The sequence below is a fragment of the Canis aureus genome, chromosome 34 (genome assembly GCF_053574225.1).
Source record: "Canis aureus isolate CA01 chromosome 34, VMU_Caureus_v.1.0, whole genome shotgun sequence".
Classification (NCBI taxonomy): Eukaryota; Metazoa; Chordata; class Mammalia; order Carnivora; family Canidae; genus Canis; species Canis aureus.
The window spans coordinates 18430627-18451841 of record NC_135644.1 but is presented as its reverse complement, the minus strand read 5'-3'; the positions used below and the strand labels follow the sequence as shown (position 1 = coordinate 18451841).

The 21215-nt window shown below is 36.8% G+C and overlaps 1 protein-coding gene across 1 annotated transcript in view; it reads left to right on the top strand.

The window, feature by feature from the left end:
* Positions 1–21215, top strand: part of B3GALT1 (beta-1,3-galactosyltransferase 1) — a 503452-nt gene that overhangs the window by 154201 nt on the left and 328036 nt on the right. Inside the window, exon 2 of the mRNA XM_077883654.1 lies at positions 16531–16634. The gene's annotated coding sequence lies outside the window, so the exon portion shown is untranslated. The remainder of the gene's footprint in view (positions 1–16530; positions 16635–21215) is intronic.

Sequence of the window (21215 nt, the reverse complement as noted above, 5' to 3'; positions counted from 1 at the left end):
AGTTGAGGTTGCCCCCAACCCACAATTTTTCTGCAGTCCACTCCTGCACTACTGACTATACAGTATCACGTTCTATTCAGCCCATGTGGAAGTCTTTACCATATTACATAAGATTATATTCACCTGTCTTTTGGTTTTACTTTGTGAGATATAGTAGACCAGTTTTTAAGAGCTTATTCTATTTAAAGAATGTTGAAAAGCATTGAGGAAATGTACAATTAAAAATAAAATATGTACCTACTTTTCCATATAGCTTGATAAATTTCATTTAGCTATTGTAAGGGAGCATTCAGAGCCTCTGTCCTAAGGACTCATTATTCTACATAGAAAATAGGCTTTGTGGCTTTTGGCAGCTTGATATTTTGTTATCCTTTATATAGGGAGGAAAGAGCAGGCTGATTGAAGAGATTCATTATAATGTAGTTTCAGTTCCTTGATCCTGTCCAATAGGGAAAAGTGAGGAAGAATCTGCTAAAAATAGATAAGCAGAATGTTGGGTAAACACAGTAAGAGACCCTTTCTTGTTTAGGTTTCTTTCCTGAAAAAGCCTGTGGGAATTGTTATTTCTGAAGAGGACCTGCTAATTAATTAGCACATATTAAATGTCTGCGCATTTTGAAAAAAAATTGACATTTGGTTCATTTATGCCACATAAATAGAACCAAGATTTGGTAGGAGACATATTCCTATATACAAATTATCCTTTCATAGAGGGAATAGTTTTATCCCTTCAAAGTTAGCTGAGAAGGAAAAAAAGATCAATATATCAAACCTCATCTTCTAAATTACTCCCATTGAAAATGAAAGATGGGTTTTGGAGTTGACGATTTAAGAGAGCAGATGTAGAAACTGAGATTTTGGCAGCCCCGTCAGAAACTAATGAGCTTTGGGGAAATCCAGCTGATACAGAGTTTGGATAGATCACTATCAAAACCATAGAGTGTCTAACACCTACGGTGAACTGGTTTCAGGGTGGCACATGGAAGCTGACCAGAGATAGTCTTTCCAAATCACTTACAACATTATTCAGTATTACAAAAGGCTTTCCAGGGTAGTGTTACCTAGTATATTTAGAGTTAATGTTGCTATTAATATACACATACTCGATTTGAAGCGATAGTAAAAGTTCATAATATTTTAAACCCTTGATAGGTAACTTACATGGTCCATTGGTCACCATAAAGCTATGAATGGTCTTTGTTTCATGGTGGCTAGCTAGGCACACCTGTGGTTAATAACCAGTGTGAGGGCTTTCAGAGAGAGCCCCAGAACCTTCAGCCATCTGTTGGTTGGAAGAGTAGTTGGATTATATGAACCACTGTAGTAGGAGAGAGTGCTAGAAGACCATGAAAGCTCAGGGTTACTAAACTCCATGGTAGGGAACTTGTTTTTGTAATTAGTCCTCCTAGTGGTTTTGCTGTTCGTTTCCTTGCTATGATTGGCTATATCCTAGCCACCTAATTTCAGAGTGCTTAGTGTTTCAGTGTGTGTTTCAGTATGTTTTCACTGTATAAATATAATTAGTGCGTATTTGACTCTGCTGTTCCTGCACATCTGGCTGTAGATTTTATAGGATATACAAATTAGGCAATCTTTATATGTTGATGCTGATAAGATGCTGCCATGGGACTTCAAGTCAGAATTCATACATACACATATTTTCGGTTACTCAGTCCTGCTAATCAGTGTGTGCATTTGGGAGGGTGTGGAGTAAGAGTTGGAGGTGGAAGATACTAACATGAGCGAACAGTAATCTCTGCCAAAGACTCTTGACCCCAAGTATATTGGACCTTTCCAACCCAACTGAGCACCCTTCCAACTCATGGGTCTAATCCAGTGTTTCCCATAAAATCTAATCTCACTATAGTCTTTATCCCTTGGGTCCACTGAATTCAGCTTGCTGTCTCACACCCTGCTGAACCTCAATGACTTCCCACTAAACTTTAGGATAAAATTCAAACCTTTTATCATAGTCTGAAAGATCCTACACAGATCTATCCCAGTCTACCAAACCTTCTCTATTTTCTGTGAAACATTTAAGTATCCTTACTCTTCCCTGAATTTTCCAAGCACCTCCTATTTCAAAGCCTTTTGCCTTGTTCTTCCCTCTGCCCACTGTTTGCTCTTCCTCACTCTTCATTTTTGTAACTGAAGTAGTCTTTATCTGGTAGCATCAAAGGAACAGAGCTGTCAAATATTAAATGAAACATGGTGAAAAATGGCAACTACCTGCAGTGATGTCAGTATTTCCATTTGTTTGGAATTCTTTGTGGCAAATTGCTATATATATGTGTTAGGGAGGTCTAAATGTCCTTTCTAATTTTTGTGAAAAAAATGAAGGATAGTTAAGTCATTTTCTGTTAATTAAGAAATCTATGTCAGGCACATTCTGTGTTCAGAAATCTTCAATAAGTTCTACTTAGGACCAAAATGTCTATTTGCAGTTTAATTATTCAGAAACCCAAATCTTGTAATTCATTCCTTTAGTCAATTAGCATTTATTGAGTAACTATTATATGCCAGTCACTCTAAAAAATAGCATGCCTCATTTCCAGTTATCCTGTTGTAAAGAAACATGACCCCAAGGAATAGACACATTGGGAGTAATATGTAGATATTTTACTTTCGGGGCACCTGAGTGACTCAGTCAGTTAAGCATCCACCTTCAGCTCAGATCATGATCCTGGAGTCATGGGATCAAGTCCCACATTGGGGTCCTGCTCAGTGGGGAGTCTCCTTCTCCCTCTCCTTCTTTTTCTCTCTTTCGAATAGATAAATAAAATCTTTTAAAATATGTGTATTCATTTTAGTTTCTTATAAACATTACCTGAAAATGTATTATGTGCCTATCACTATGCTAAGCACTGAGTCCCTGATTTAAGAAATTTATAATCCTTGGCAGAAATAGACTTAAACATAAGTATAATATGTTAAAGATACAGAGATTTGGGGGAAAAAAGAAAAGGAACACTAATGAATTGATAGTGAAAGGGGGCTACGCCTGGGTGGCTCAGTTGGTTGAATGTCCGACTCTTGATTTCAGCTCTAGGGCTAAACCACATAGGAGGCAGAAAGGTAAGACGACATTTACTGGGAAGACAGAGCAGATAACCAGAAAGAAAAACCACAATGCACATGGGCATAAACACACGCCATAGCACAGGTTCTTGAGCTCATAGCTAAAAGCTTGGTACTGAATATTGTACAGAGGGAAATGGAATGTAACAGGATGGAGATAATAGGTATATGAAGCTGTGTTTTACACCACTTGAATATGAAAATTTTCTAATTAGCCAATTCGTTCATACTTCAATAGCTATTTTCACTCATTGTTAGCATTAGACTGCCAAGGTGGCCAGCTAACTGAACTGACTTTTTTTTTTTTTTTTTTAATTTATGATAGTCATAGAGAGAGAGAGAGGCAGAGACACAGGCAGAGGGAGAAGCAGGCTCCATGCACCGGGAGCCCGATGTGGGATTCGATCCCGGGTCTCCAGGATCGCGCCCTGGGCCAAAGGCAGGCGCCAAACCGCTGCGCCACCCAGGGATCCCTGAACTGACTTTTCATTGACAGTCTTACTCATCATCTATACAGTACAGTTGTCTGTGGAGAAATGGTGACCTAAAATTAGACTGGATTGATCTATGTAGGACGTTTGTAGTATCTTCCAGCATCATGGTCTATCCTTCCCTGTAGTTTCCACTTCTATTTCACGGTTACAAGCTAGCAAAATTGTGTTGATATAAGCATTACTTCATCCCTGTGAAACTGGTTGTATTGTTTCTGGGCTCTATTATCATTATCTTATCAGCAGAGGTGGATTTCAGGTGAAATTAATCAAGACTAAGCTTCAGGGCTTGTCACTTACATGGGCTCATTTTATATGATCTAATTTTTAACTTGTAATCCTGTCTTCTTTTCTTAATTAGGGATCCCAAAGTTGTGTGAGATGTAGGCTGCATGAAACCTGAATCTACTCCTAGCCGACCTCAGCTACAAAATATGGGGCACAAATTGAAATAGCCATCAACAGTACTTTAATCAGTTCTTGAAGCTACATTGTAGGTTCTTGTTATCACTGTTTGGTAGACACCTAGAATTTGATGTGATTTTGACCCAGATGTTAAAATCTAAATTATTCATTATGAGGTTTGCTCTCCAAAGGAGGACATAAATGTGATTCTAAAATGATTCTAAAAGTTTTGAATTGCCAATTCAGATATAATTACTGGATGATGGAAAATTTTATTTCCTCATAATCACAAATAAATATACATGTTATGCATTGTAAATATCAATCAGATTTTATATATCTTCTTATTCAACAACTGTATTAATTTGCTAAGGCTTCTGTAGCAGTGTTTGAGCCACAAATCAAATGGCTCCAATAACAGAAATCTGTTGTCTCAGTTCTGGAGGCAGAGATCAAGATGCTGGTGGAGTTGATTGCTTCGGAAGTTTGTGAAGAAGAATCTGTTCCATGCCTCTCTTACAGCTTTTGGGGGTTGGCTGGCAATCCTTCGTTCCTTGGCTTCTGCTGCATCACCCTGATCTCTGCCTTCATCTTCACATGGTATTCTATTTGTTTGTGTCCAAATTTTCCCATTTTATAAGGTCACCGATTATTTTGCATTAAGGGCCCACCCTACCCCAGTGCAATCTCATCTTAACAAATCATATCAACAACAACCCTATTTCCCAGTAGGATTAGATTCTGAAATGCTGGAAGTTAAGATTTTAACCGATGAATTCTGGGTGAACACAATTTAACCCCTAGCAACCCTAACAGTAAATAAATCGGAAAGACTACTGACATTTATGAAGTTGGTTTGCTTCTAATGTGGCCAGTGTTTAGAATCCAAGTTAGCAGCTCTAGGTATTTACCTTAGGCACAGCCAGCGTCAGTATTGAGCATTTTTCTAATGTCAGTGGACACAGTTATAAGAATGTATTGTTTTTATGGTTTGGAGTTCAGATAATATCATATCTTGCCCATAAGGTTGTGGCCTCAAGTCACATTTCAATTCTGGCACCTGCAGGCTTACAAAAGCAAGATGCACAACACTGTCCTTCTTGTCTTGTTAAACTTTGACAGCTTTTTGGGTTTTCCTTTAAGGAGAGAATAATATGGACAGTTTTGAAGTTCTGTGGACTTTTTAGGGTTGTAGTATCTTAATAAAACATTCTATGCAAAAATCTACTCCCTCATTAAAAAACATATATATCCCACTCAAAACAAAATTTTGAAATTCCAAATTGTATACTCTCACTGAGATAATGGCTTCCTTAATTTTTGGAGCAACATGGAGCAATTTATTTCATGATCTATAATCCATGTTTAATGCTAATTGATGAAATGGAATCATGAAAAAAGAAGGAAATTAAGGAAGATGCAGCAACAAAAGATAAAGGGAGATGGCCAAACATGAAGAAAAAAAAAAAAAGACTTTCTTCTGATTTTTAAAAAGCCTCTCTTAAGTAAGTATTGTAGTTCCGTAAATAATTCTGTCTGCAAAAGATAAAAGGAGCAGATTGGCCAATTACTTTCAAACTGTTTGATCACATCCATGTTTTCATTAATTATTCAAGCTTTAGGACTCATCAAAGAATCCTAATGTAAAACTCAAGAGGAGGAGCAAAAGCTAAGACACTGGCGAATGCTTTTTATGTTTAAGAGTTCTCCCACTTATGAGCATATGTGCTTTTAAATGTTGGGATGATTTAAACCTCATACGTGGGAAGGAGGTTGACGGGTTAGCCTTTTGGAAAAAGGGAAAGAAGGACATAAATTAAAGGTGCTTAAAAAGTCATGTCAGCGAGTAGAGCTAGAGGTGTAGGATAAAATGACATCCTTGGCCTTCACATTTGTTGCTGCAGGCCATGCAATGTTGACCATATACAATAATGGTGCCTGAGTCTTTACATGAAAAATTGTTGCAAGGGCAGTTTAAGAATCTTAAGAAAAATGAAATGAGATGATTAGACAGAAGAAAGGAAAGATGATGCAGTGAGATCCTATAATAATGTGAGAGTAAGTTCCAGAGAAACATTTTTATGAAGTCTATAATGTATTACTTTAGTTTTATCCCGATTGTAAGTTATCAGACCATTTTATGGGCACTATAATGTCACCAGAAGTGCATGTCTAACAAAATAATAGAGTGCATTACCAATTCTTCTGTGATGACCACTGCAGAGAAACTATTAGACCCATTTGTCAATGTGCTTTGGTGTCTAATAGTTTTAAAAAATAGATGGTTGTGAACCCTATTCAACGTTTTAAAGATATTGTTTCTCCTCATACACATCCATTGAATCATCGGTGTTGAGTACCTCTATTTGTCCAAACCCATGCCTTTTCAGTAAGCTGATTGAAAAGTAAACAACAAAAACACATTTTGAATTACAGACTAGAAAATACTAACAGTGTGTGAATGGCATATGGAAAGTCTATTGTTTCAAACAGAAATGATATTTTTTTTACATTTTGGGTATTATGCCTAGAACATTAAAATCGAGTATATACAAAATAGATCTTCAAAATAGGAAAGTCTGCTTTGCAATAAAATAACTTAGAGGTCTGAGATAGTGAGGTGCATGCCTTTATAAAGAATTCCTTTACGATGGATGGATTTAGCAAGCTCTTTAAAAGCATAGCTTTAGATACTGTCTGTAGTTCTGTATTTACGCAAAGGAGTTTGCTTTACCAGTTCTAACTTCAGCCTTCATTGACTGATCTCATTGTCCTAATCCTTTATGATCCTAAATACACTACCCTTCACCTTTGCAACTCTTTTTGACAATTACTAAAATGGGTGAGTAAAAAAAAAATCCAAGGGAAAAGAGGAGAGAGAGAGAGGTTTTCCTAAAGCAAGAGTTACTGGTTTGCTTTCTGCCCTTGAATGAGTCGATTCTATCATTTGTTATAGGTGACTGAACTAGATGATCCATAAAGTGTCCCTGCTTGAGATCTACAATGCTATGATGGCTAAGTGAGGGCACTAAAATAAAAACTGTAAACAACAAATAAAAGCAAAAAGTCATGTGGAACCAACTTTCCAAAATTGCTTCCAATATTCAAAAACAGCTTTTTAAGTTAATATTCAGTGTTGCAGCATTTCAGATTGTATATCTTTAAATCCCAGATCTGCTACTTGCTAGCTCTGGGACCTTGGGCAGATCATCTTTTCCCTCCACAAGCCACAATTTCCTATTACCTACTCTGTTAAATAAGAATAATGATACTACTATATAGGTGAGGATTAAATAAGGTGGTGCAGGCAAACGTTTAGTACCAACTAAACGCTCAATAATGTTAGCATTTATTATTATTATCCAGATGTGTATTGGCAATGTTTAGCTTATTTTTCAGTTATTTATTAAAAAATATCCATGAATATTTTAAGTAGATTCCTTGTTGAGTGCTGAGCACAGTGCCCACATGGGGAGGGACGGGGACGGGGGCGGGGGTGGGGGAGTGGGTGAGGATTCCATGACCCATGAGATCATATGGCATGAGCCAAAACCAAGAGTCAGAGTCTTAACTCACTGAGCCACCCAGGGGTCCCAGGGCGCCTCTTTATCTAGATCTGCCTAGGTGACATTTCTACCTACTACAGCTGACTAGTTTGGTGACGGGTAACTATCAAGTTTGTTTTTTTCTCAATTTCTAGAGTAGATGTGGGGGAGTCACCAGTGCAAGAGTCACTAAATATTTGTCACCGAACTCTAGAATTTCAATTCTAATATAGGTTCAGGGAATAGGCCAGCTATATTTTCTTATTCTCCTTTCCCTATCTCTCCTTTTCTAGTCCAAAAGGGATTTTTATTGGTATCACTTCTCTGTTTTATAGAAAAATTGCTCCTATGGCATCACTTATTTTTTTTCCTACTCTTTCCAAGACCTAAACTCTTACCTCCAAGTCCTCTAGGATTTGACTCTTGATATTTAAATCCAAGCTTTTGGATTTTTTTTTTCCTTTCAAGCTGCTGGTACTTGCAATTCAAAGCCTTGGTTTTAAAGACTGTTGTCTGTTGTCTGCACTGTTGACTTACAAAGGTCAAATTAATAGTTCAAAGGCCAAAAATGTGATTCTTTGTTCTCTCTGAATCAACCCTACCCTGAGGCATAGAGAAAGTATTCTTTGCTACTTAAATATAGTAGAAAAATAGAACTAAAAGAAATTGAAAAAAAATCAACACTTAGTTTAATAGCAAAGTACCGGGATCCCTGGGTGGCGCCGCGGTTTAGCGCCTGCCTTTGGCCCAGGGCGCGATCCTGGAGACCCGGGATCGAATCCCACGCCGGGCTCCCGGTGCATGGAGCCTGCTTCTCCCTCTGCCTATGTCTCTGCCTCTCTCTCTCTCTCTGTGTGACTATCATAAATAAATAAAAATTAAAAAAATTAAAAAAAATAGCAAAGTACCCTACTACAGAAGGATAGTCACAATGAAATAAAATGATATGTGTACTAGCTCCATAAGGTAAAACAAAAACAAAGCAACAAATGTGCCATATATATGTATATATGAGTGTGTGTTTTATATATACACATATTATGACATATATGCATATTATATATATAATGTTTATGAGCAGCATATATCATCACAAACTTTTTAAAAATCTTTGACCATGAGCATGATGTCTTGGTTGAATACTTCTAGCTATAAACATCAATTCATATATGGAATGCCTACTGTTGCAGAATTTCTTTTTCTTTAGTGCCTAAAGTTCTTGGTTACACTGCTTTGAAGAATGAAGAGGTAGACCAGAGTGGTGGGCAGCAAAGCCAAGTTTTTGAGCAAAAGTACAAAGCTCCGGAAGAGAGAGAGGACCCAAGAGGGTTGCCAATTTGGCATTTAAATCTAGGGGGTTTTGTATGGGCTCTTTGGTGTGAGCTGCCACCCAATCAAGTTTTTGTCTACAGACTGTGGTCAACCTAGTTGTTCTCATGGGAAGGGTGAAGGGCTCCTTCCAGCCTGGTGTAGAATCCTTTTAAAGGTGGTTTCCTCTTGGGGGTTGGGGAGCTTGTCCGTGCCTGCCTTTCTTACAACTGTCCTAATTCCTTACTACTATATGCCAGGAACTGGGGATAAACAAATGAAAAACAATGGGCATGTTCTACTAAATGCTAATCTACTAAACGCTGGGAATTTCTCAGTCACCAAGTAACATCAAAAATCTTCAAACTTACATCCCACCGTGTAGAACCTCCCAAACCTTACCTTTCCAAGGTATTCAAAGCCACACCTGAATCTTCACTTGTTCTTTCTGGTGGTGGAGTTAATTGTATTTGGCATTTCCTTCACCACTGCAGAGAGTACTGTTAGATCCCCAAAAGAGTTGCCTCAAGTACACAATTTTAAGACTGATTTCTAAAAAAGAAGGCTCTTTTAAATAAATAATATGCAGAAAGGTGTTTTCTAAATAATTAAAACTTACTTCGCACTTAATGCCTATCATTTCTCAAGATGCAACTCGTTTTTAGAAGACTAGGAAATGACTCATATAAATTTAAACAACGGAAATTTTATATATTTCCTTTCTTATTGGGTTTAAAATTGGATACAATATAAATTCATCTCTCTTTGCAGTCCTTTACTAGTAAAATTATCTCATAGTCTAATGAGATAGGCTATTGTCTATCTAATTTCTAATGTTTCTAAACTGAAATTTATAATATATCAAATCCTGAAAAGATTAATGGTATTTTGCAGCTATACAAGGGAGCTTTCAAAGGACTAGGTGGGTTTTTTTGGGTTTGTTTTTGAACAATGACATTTTTCTTAAGCCTTCTTTATTCTTTTAGTACATCATCTGATGGGAAATCCAGATGAATTAAAGATGATCATGAAATTTAAATAAATTAACTATTTCAGGACACCAGAACTTTATCTTTTAGAAAATATGTTTCCACAAATGCAAAATTTGAAACACACATTTTCCACAATATTTTAGGTCAGTTTTTCCTAAACTTGCATAATATATAGTGTCTTTTTAAGGGAAAAGCAAAAACAAGGACAAAAATATTCTCTTTGTGCCTCAGATATTAAATCATTTTTATTAAATTGTTACTTAAATATAAGGTATTTATGCCTATATCTTTTATGAAACATAATTACAAATAAAACACAAACAAATCTACAAATATGAGAAAATTCAATTTCACAATATTGGGTTTTAATGTAGCAGGAAACGTTTGGTTAAAATGAAATATTTGTTCACTACGTGAATATGGCATTGGCTTGTTACATACAAGTTCTTGTATCTAGTATGACAATATGGTGTGCAGTAAAATATTCTAATATTCTTCTAATATTTTGCTTGGGGAAACTCTTTTGGGATAGTATCTTCATTGTCTTTTTCTCTAACTCTGTTTTTATTAATAATTCCTGGTACCATGTATTTACAAACATGAACACTGGGTTCATATGAATATGTGACTGTAAAATACAGGTCTAGAAGACCCAAAAACCACTTAGGTTATTTCTTTAATTATTGTGGGAAATAAAAACACAAACATAAAAAAATTGTTAAAGGATAATTTTTTAAAAGGGCGAAGTCAAAACTATTATACAAGTATCAGAAAGGTGATTCTTTCATTCAATTATTAATGAGGAAATTAATAAGATGTTATGAACTCTCTCAATTGGGAATTCAAAATACCACATATACACAGTTGAGTCAGGAATGTTGAATCTACAAATAGATGTAAAACTGGCCTTTTCTCCTTGGGGGAAGTTTTCCCTCCACTAAATGGAATTTGCACATCTTTGGATAAGTATCATTTTAATTGTTCTCAGTAATCTATAATTTACAGCTTTATAAAATAATTCAAATTGCCCGCCAAAAGAATCAGATAGCCAAGAAGTGTGTGCTAGATAATGTCTCCTTTCCATAAAAGATGCTAAGTCTTCCTTTGGTCCATTTAACAATTTGTCCAGCCAGTATAATTAAGAAGAATATACAGACCCTATAGAACCTCCTTGGATCTCTATGGAAATCTTAGAGATCTCCTCAGCTCAGCTATTCCTCTTGAGAAATGATTTCTAGCTACAGATGAATGCCCCATCAAGCCCTTAGTCTTAAAGGTATTTGTAGCTCTCCATTCAAATATAAACACCAAGCAATCTGTTTGGATCAATGGAGTGACTTCTAAAGGATGAGAAATTCTGATAACTAACCCCAGATCTTTTATATGTGAAAATTTTGTCCAGTGGCAGAGTTACAATGGTAAGCCAATTTTTTTTCAATAAGAATGATTGAATTTTCTTTCTCTTCTTCTCATTTCTTTTTTCTTTTCCTTCCTTCCTTCCTTCCTTCCTTCCTTCCTTCCTTCCTTCCTTCCTTCCTTCCTTCTTTCCTTCCTTCCTTCCTTCCTTCCTTCCTTCCTTCCTTCCTTCCTTCCTTCCTTCCAGGGAGAACAATTACCACATACCAGGTACTGCATTAAGTATTTTATATATTTCATTAAATATCACAATAAGCCTATAGGTGTGTGTGTTTTATGAAATGAGGAAATTCTCCCTGAACTAATCGCACTTTAAATATTAAAGAAAAAGTTATTAGATGAAAAACAGGGCAAAACCAAATGTATATTTAATGAGATCTGTAATAATAATTAGGATAATATCTTAAGGACTTAGATGACACATGTTGCCCCAGAGTTAGAATCTCAGTCACTATTTATGGAACACATCCTAGTCCTTCCCACTTCATCTGGGAAACTGAGTGTCCAACTTACATTTTTTTCATAGGGCTGTGTATGCATTTGTCACAATGCTTGCCAAATGGTATTAAATTATCTTTTTATCTGTTTATGTGTTCTTACCATCGTTAAACTGTGAGTTGCTGTAGAAGGGCCATGTTTATTCACGTACCTATAGTGACTTGCATGTTGACTGGCACATACTAGCAGCTAAATAAATACCTTTGAATTTGTCTAAGGTATGCATATACAATAAAGCTAATTCCTAAAATTTAACTGCTAGAATAATTCAGTTCTAATCACTAATTCCAAAGATTCTATTTCCTCTTTCAAAATATTTCAGTGTTATTATATAGATTTTAGTATTTAATAAGTCCATTGAGTCTGGAGATGTTTAAAATTTGCTCTAAGAACACATGACAGTCTTGTCTTATCAGATACAAGCCAACAAACAGAATGCCATGCTGTGACATCTCTTTGAGACTTAATGAGGAAGGAGGCTGTGACAATACAAAAAATCATTTAAAAATCATCTAGAATTTTGCACCACAATTATATATCTAATGGATTGAGATTGAGAAAATCTTAAGTGCCAGTATATATATAAGGTTCCTCAAATCTCCCAAACTCAACATCATCTTTCTTTCTTTAAAGTATTTCTTAAAATACCAGTGAATATCAAAGAATGACTAAGGAACTGGGAACACAGGGAGCTGATATTTACATTGGCAGAAAGAAAGAATAGCAACCAAGCTAAAGTGAGATTGGTAGAGTGAAAATTAGAGAAGGAAAAATTAAAGTAAAATGCTAGGAAAGTGTTCCATTGTGTTAACTATTCTAATCATTAAGCTATTTGGTTGGGGGATAAAAATAAAACATGGGATTTAAAAAAATGCATTACTTTGTCAAAATATACACATTCCTTAAATATTAAATATGTTAAAACTACATAAACAGGAACTGTAATTCCTAATTACCAATAGAGGATTTCTTTTGAATTTGTCACTGGCCAGAGTTAGAAAATAATAAAAGTGTCATTTGACAGTTTGAACTACAATCTGACAATATTTTCTGTGGATATATGGAATGGGTCTCATGTTTGAGAAAATTAATTAGAGTTCCAGTTACTTTAGAATTTTAGTGGCCATTCTTGGTGCTGCCAGGAGAATGCAACCGAAACCCTAAACTGGTCAGAGCCTGGGAAAGATGGTAGAAGTAAGAGGTTATGGATGTCTGTGTAATTAAATACAAATCATCCATTATCCATCATGGTCTTGGTTTAAAGTACACTTCTCATTTGAAGGCTAATTTTTTAAATACTATTTCTAGCATGTTTCCTCTTAAAGCAATCTTTAAAAAATCATGTTGGTTTTCTTCTAGATAGTTTCACAAATAAACAACAAAAATAGTCTTCTTTAGAAGGCTTGGAAATTCAATAATTATATGGTTCATGTTTCATTTATTTGTTTTTAAAATATATTATTTCATCTTTTTGATTTTATAAATGACTTCTCTCATTTTGGAAAGAATTTTGGACGACTAGGTTAGAAAACCATAGGGATGCCTGGGTGGCTCAGCGGTTGAGTGCCTGCCTTCGGCTCAGGGTGTGATCCTGGAGTTTCAGGATCGAGTCCCACATCCCTGCATTTGAGCCTGCTTCTCGGTCTGCCGCCTATGTCTCTGCCTTTCGTTCTGTGTCTCTCCTGAATAAATAAAGAAAATCTAAAAAAAAAAAAAAGAAAAGAAAACCATAAAAAGGAACAAGATGATTTTTTTATACTAGTTAGACAAAGGAAAATTTTCATATGCTTTAAAAATTTGATTGTCGGGATGCCTGGGTGCCCAGCAGTTGAGCGCCTGCCTTCAGGCCAGGGCGTGATCCTGGAGTCCCATTGGGCTCCCTGCATGGAACCTGCTTCTCCCTCTGCCTGTGTCTCTGGCTCTCTCTCTCTGTGCCTCTCATGAATAAATAAATAAAATCTTTTAAAAAATTGGATTCCCACAGAGGGACTTCATTTAAAAGTGTGGTCAGGGGTGGTGTTAAGGAAGTGGCATTTACCTAAAAGTACTTTATGTTGGAATGCTTATGGTTATACTTTGCTCGTGGTTATACTTTGTATATCGAATACTGTACCTATCACAAGCTTGGATTTATGGTGAGTATGCATAATGCTGTTGTTGGGAGAGCCTGCAAATCCCTCCTTGGCAGCAGAGTCACCAGAAGTAGATGCACCTGTCTTCCCAGCTGGGATTTGCTCATGGGAAAGAGGGTCATTTAACACCATGTTGTCCTCATGGACAGCTGTATGTATAAGCTGCCGTAGGGTGTGGAAGACCTAAATTCAGTTTTAAAAAAAGACTTTAATGTCCAAATGAAATTTGACATGAAAAATATTTTGATGTTTTGATTCAGTCAATTTAGAGAATATTTAGGCTCGGTTTAATAGAAAAACATTATTTAGTTTGCTTTAGTCTGATTACTCTAACACCTTTTAATGACTGAGTGAACACCAATATTTTCAGCTCAGCTTAGCTTGGGGTTTAGCATAAAATAGTTCATTCTGTTTTGATGCAAGTTCTTACGTAAAACACGGACCTTCTCTCAGTGCTGCAGCCATAACTCTTTCTCTTTGTCCATTTTAATTGTCTATTTTCCTCCACCAGACTCTAAGCTCCACAATAGAGGCTGTATCTCTTTTGCTAACCATCATTTTTTCTAGCATGCTGCCATTGTGCTAACTCTGGATATATTTATGTGTAATAAATCTTTGGTAAGTAGATCCATAAATGAAAGAATGAAGAATTACTTTTCACTGGCCAGGAAGGAGGTGAAGACTCCTTCCTACAAAGTAGGTGATCTCTGAAAATCACTCCAAAACTGAGAGATCTCTTTGAGTCCCTTTGTTTTTTATTTTTTATTAAGGTATTTACTTATAATATAATTTATAGTAAAATGTAGATTTTATGGGCACAGGTCCATGGAGTTTTTTCAAATGTTTCTACTTACATAAGCAACTATCTCAATCAAGATACAGAATTTTTGAAGCCCCTGGGTGGCTCAGTCAGTTGACTCTCAGTTTGGGCTCAGGTCATGATCTCAAGGTTGTGAGAGCGAGCCCCACTTTGGGCTCTGCACTCAGTGCAGAGACTGCTTGTCCCTCTCCCTTTGCCCCCCCCCAATAAAATCTTAAGAAGAAATACAGAATTTTTCCATTATCCCAGAAAGTGCTCTCCTACCATTTTCCAGTTAATCTCTCACAACACTGTTCTGATTATCATCATAACCTCTTTTTTGCCTTTTCTGGAGCTTCATATAAATATAACCATAACTGAATAAAGTATGCACTTGTTTTGTCTGTAATAATAAGATTAATAAGGAAGGGCTGTGCTATTTTAAAAAGCTGCTGTATGACTCTTACTTGGAGGATTTATTGTCCTGCCTATCCCATTCTCTAACCATTTGCTCTTTAAGAATTTCGAAGATAGGGGCGCCTGGGTGGCTCAATAGGTCAAGCATCTGCCTTCAGCTCAGGTCATGATTCCAGGGTCCTGGGATGGAGCCCCATGTCCGACTCCCTGCTCAGCGTGGAGCCTGCTTCTCCCTCTCCCTCTGCCTGCCACTACCCCTGCTTATGCTTTCACACACTCTCTCTCCCTCTCAATAAATAAATAAAATCTTTTTGAAAAAGAATTTCAACGATATACAGAATAAGATTCTTGGAAGTAGAGTTCAGAAGTACCATCAAACTTATATTATTGTAACTGTGGGCCTCTATACACAGATTGACAAATCAAGCTGATCAAGAGAGGCATATTTTAGGGGTGGGAATGCAGCCTGTCTTCCTGACGTCTCTGAGCTTTACACAGCACTACACCATCGGTTTCACTTATCCTCGAGACAGTTCTATGGGTAAACATATGTATGGGTAATAAATGGGAGAGGTTAAGAAAGAGCTCCAAAATTAGGTATTTCCACTAAAAGTCTTCTTTAAAATGTATTTTCAGTAACATATAGCTCTTTGTGGCGTAGAGGATGGTGTTTGAGTAGAATTGCAAAGGAGGTTTGCAAAGAACTGTAGTCAGTTTGCAGGCAGTGGAAAGAGGCTTGCCAACTGAAGCCTGTAGAAAATGGATTCATCGAATTAGAGCAGTCCATGATCAACTGCCAGAGACGGCTTATTTTCTTTGCTCATTCCAAAAAAAAAAAAAAGAATGCCTGAAACTTTGTGGTGATGGAAGGCTATCTTATAGAACATACTGGCAGAGAGCACTTTTTCACTGGCTCAGGTCAGTATTGTTACAGACGTGATGCAGTACTTAGGGGTCTGGTAGAGATCTTTAGGTCAGAAAAAAATTAGGCATCGGAGATTAGGGACCAAAACGTTTTAGTTTATTTCATCAGAGTAGAGCAATGAAACAGCTTTAGCAAAGCCTCAGACAGGACTAGCTAAGCCTAACAATTTTCAACTTCTTTTGCAGAAACGTTTGCTATTACTAACGAGATCAAGGAATAAAATCGTGATCTAGGGAAAGGAAGTAAATAATCATGAAAAGTAGTAAATATGATGTTATAACAAGGAAAGACTCCATTCATTCAAAGCCGGATGAGGGGGAGATTATAAATGATTTGAGAGGAAGAGAATTCCTTCTTCAAGTTAAGTGTTCTGTAAATGCTGATTAGTTTGTACAAGATGGCTTGAGGCAAGATATGTGGCAATTTCATGAAGTGGCAAAAAGAGAATCTGAACTTGAAAAAGAATGTTAATATTAGCTGAAGCGTACCAAGGTTATTTTTAATGTATTTTTCTTCCCCCTCAGACCCGGTAGAGACACTTCAAGAGCTGCTTAATCCCGGAGTGGAGGGAGTGTGTAAAGACCCTGACGCTTTACCCTGAGACAAGTTCAGAAGTTTTCCTTGTAGGGTAAGAGATGATTCCTACTTTTGGTTTTGTTGTCTTTGAAAATTAATGAAATTGTGAGGTGAAATGAGTTGGTATTCACAGAAGTAGTAGGATGCTCTGAATTTGTTTATAGCTTTGTAGTAGCTCGTGCCTTACAGCCTTTCGTGTGAAACATGTTCAGAAAAAATTCCTTGGGCAGGTATCATCGTTATGTTTGAAATAGGATGTCATGTAGAAACAATGGGAATTGCAAAACACCAATCTAACAATTTTGGATTAAAACATTATTAGCAGAGATTCTCTAGTCAGGTGCTTCTCAGCCTTTTTCTTATCATGCCCACATAGAAAAGGACAATACTTCTGCGAGAGATGGCAGAGGCTGCTTACTACCAGAGACCGCTGGCCCTGGTCATCAGACCAGACCCAGAACAGCTCCAGGGCCGAAGGGTTTGAATCTCAGTACGTCTGTAAACCATTATTTGGGGGAGCTCTATCCTTTTTGAAAACACTAAAGTGTCCCCAGCTTTGTCTGCATCTCAATGACTGGAATCTGGGTTTAGAGGAGTTTCTTTTACAGAAAAAAACAAAACAAAACAAAACAAAACTCTGGGTCCCCAATTTTCATATGAAGTTAACTTGATCTAAATAAAGATTGACCAATATCCCTGACTTTATATCAAGAAAATTGAACCTAAAATAGTTTCTTCATCCTTTCTGTTAGTACAATAATAAAGAATCTCTCCCCTAGAGAATCCACAGGTACATTTCAATTCTGGCAAGGCGCCTTGTTGTCCTAGGGCTCTGGGGAAGTTGACAAAATCTGCCTTAACAGTCACGAGGGCTCCCCTGAGTCTGAGATGTGCATAGCTCAGGTCTCACTTCAGTATTTGGTTTAGGTTGAGTAAGGTTGTTAGCTGTCTTTGTTATTATTTAAAAAGAAAAAAATCACAAATGTTCAACAGATTGGGGGCCTGATTCAAACTCAGACTGAATATTGCAGAATTATGGGTTTCAGGCTAATGGGACATGGATACTCTCTGGTATTTCTTCTTGCCTTATTCCAATATTATCACAGGTACCAACATAATGATGATTTCAAGAATAAAGTGGTAACAACAGGGATGAGATGCCCAGTTCTATCACCATGAAAGACCGGCACAAAATACTGTTTAGTCACAATATTAGAAGTTGTCTTATCTTACCAGGATTTTTGCCTTGATTTGGTTTGGTTTGTTTTTAAAACCTTTAGTGTCTTTGGCTTTGCTGTTTTTGTTTTGTTTTGTTTTTTAATTTTTAGTTAACAATTTTTTTAGAGTAGTTTTAGGTTAACAGAAAAATTAATTGGAAACTATAGAGAATTCCTACATATCCTTCCCCAAAGCACATAATTCCCCCTATTAGTAACATCTTGTATTAGTATGGTGCATTGTTATAATTAATGAACAAGTATTGGTAGGTACATTATTATGAATTAAAGTTCATTACTTGTGTGAATTTACTCTTTTTATCGTCCATTCTTTGGATTTTGAAAAATGTATAATGACGTATTTCCATTGTTGCTATATCATATAGTGTATCATCTAGTACTATATAGGACATAAAATGGAAAATACAGAATATTTTGACCACGCCCAAAATTTCATGTACTTTCCCTATTTGTCCTTCCCTTCCCTCCCTAAAACCTGGCAACTTCTGATCCTTTTACTACCTCCAGAATTTTGACTTTTCAAGACTGTCATGTAATTGGCAATCATACAGAAGACAGCCATTTCAGACTGGCTTTTTCCACTTAGCAATGTTTCACTTAGCTTTGTCTTTTTGTGGCTAGATAGCTCATTTCCTTTTATTGCTGAATAGCATTCCATTGTATGAATGTACCGTAGTTTGTTTATCCATTTTTTATTGAAGGACATCTTGGTTTCCTCCAAGTTTGACAATTATGAAAAAAATGCTGCTCTAAATAGTTCTCTGCAGACTTCTGCATGGACATAAGTTTTCAACTTATTTGGGTATATTTCAAGGAGTGTGATTACTGGATCATATTGGTATGAGTTCCTTTAATTTTGTGAGAAACCTCCACACTGCTTTTCAAAATGGCTGTGTCATTTTGCATTCCCAATGAACAAGAGCTCTCGTTGCCTTACATCCTTACCAGAATTTGGTATTGTCAACGTTTGAATGATAGATGAGTAGTGTTTTCTCATTGTCTTAGGTTTTTAATACGATGTATCACAAGAGAGATTGTGACTGCCCAGAATATTCTGAACACTTAGCCCCTAGAAATTTCTTTAGTATTTAGTGTTTTCATATGGTGATGAAAATGATTAATAATATGGGTTTTCCCCTGGTAACATCCACTGTGATAATGTATTTTTATGAGATGAAAGTGTATGTACACTCAAGTGTATATTTATGTGTATCTGTGTATCTGTGTATGTCTACTATTTTCTATTTTTCTTAAAGGAGATCATAGGCAAAGACTTTTCTAATAATATACCATTGAAATGAAAATATGCAGAGTAAATCAAAGATATTTTTGTTTCTAAAAATGAAGTATGAGTATTCTATAGATCCTGATACTATAACAGGCCGTGCTTGATGTTAATATAAAGCTAGCTTTCTGGCATGAGTAAGCCATTTCAAATTAGGCATTCCTAGATTTTTCATTCCGTTAAGTCCCCCCATGTAGATATAGCTATAGGAAGAAATTCCTCGTTGTCCTTCCAAGTTACAATAATTTTTCTGTGGGCATGATGCATGTTTATGCTTCAGATTTGATTATATGGCTTTGTAAATACATCTGAGGAGATAAGGGCAGCCCGGGTGGCTCAGAGGTTTGGCGCCGCCTTCAGCCCAGGGTTTGGTCCTGGAGACTCGGGATTGGGTCCCATGTGAGGCTCCCTGCATGGAGCCTGCTTCTCTCTCTGCGTGTGTCTGTGCCTCTCTTTCTCTCTGTGTCTCTCATGAATAAATAAATAAAATCTTTAGAAAAAAAAATCTGAGGAGATAAACTCCCATTCTGGAGGGTGACCTTCTCAAGTACAAGGACTACTCCTTCCATAACTCTGTCTTTAAAACATAGCACAATGCCTGTGTCAAAGGAATAATCTTCACAATACTTGTTAAAGTAAGGAGAGTGGAGTTTTGCAGAGGGGACAGAGATGGGGCTCCATTCGTAATATAACCAGGACAAGGAGGGATCTAGAGCCAAGGATTAGAGTGAGGATTAGAGGATAGAAAATTGCTGAGGCAAGGGAAATTCTCACTAGACTGAACCATAGGATTCTCACTGAAGGCAGGCCAGGGGGCTAAGATATAGAGGATGGAGGATAAATTTGATCTAATATCAAGGATCATCAAATACCAAGGGAAGAGGGGTCTCACTAAGTGAACTCAGCAGTATTCTTGCTAAAAATGGACTAAGCAGGCCAAAGAGAGAAACCAAAATTAGAGCTTAGTTGAGAAGGGGATTTGGTCCAGGACAGAGTCTTTGTCACCTGACACCTAGTAGAATTTTAGTGAACATGTATTATGGTATTATATAGATGTGTTTCTAACAAATACTATAGAAATCTATTAACGAAGTCCTAAAGACAACAGGCAGGCATTATGATTTAACAAAAGAGGAAGATATCTTTAAATCATCTAAGTAATTTTGTGTAATGTTCAAGTGTAAGCTATTAAACAGAGCATGGATCTGTTTAAAAAATTAAATGACTAATATACATGAGCAGTTTCTAAGTGCAAAGCAGAATCTTAACGATGACAGAAATGTGCAGATAAAGTAGACGTGTTCTTACTTTCTAAAAATAATACACTTTAGTGGAGGAGGGTTGGGGGAGAAGGGAAGAATTGTGTTGTATTAGTGACAAAGATTAAATATATATACAAATTTTATAGAGAAATAGAATAAAATGGATCTTAACCCTAGGATGTACCTTAAATTGGACTAAACTTTTTTTTTTTTAAGATTTTATTTATTTGAGAGAGAGAGAGCCGACCGAGAGAGAGAGCATGAGCAGGGGGAGGGGCTGATGGAGAGAAAGCCCCACTGAACAGGGAGCCAGATGCAGGGGTCACCTTAGGACCCTGGGATCATGACCTGAGCCCAAGGCAGATGCGTCACTGACTGAGCCACCCAGGCACCCCTAAATTAGACTCAATTTTAAAACTAGATTGCAAATTCATTGACATTGTAGTACATGGAAACTTGATTTTCTAAACATTGGCATGCATAAAAATTACCATGAGTCTTTGTTTAAATTTTATTCTCTTAGGCGCCACACCACAGTATCTGAGTAATTTGAAGGATCAGTGATTTTTCACTCTTAACAAGCACTCCAGGTTATTCTGTTACAAGGACCTGTGGGCTATGCTTTAAAGAATGCTGATCTGTACCATTTACAATTTTCCTCCCTGTTGTGTGGTTGATGTTAGAAAGTACCCCCTGAGAAGAGGGTGGTAGAGAGATCAGCCCAAATATAGGAACCAAAAGAATGTGCCAGCAAGATTAATTTCATGGCCCCTTACACTGGTGTGGTTGAAGGAGGATTGTCCTACAAGTCTGAAAATGAGAGAGCAAACTAATCACAGACACCAGCA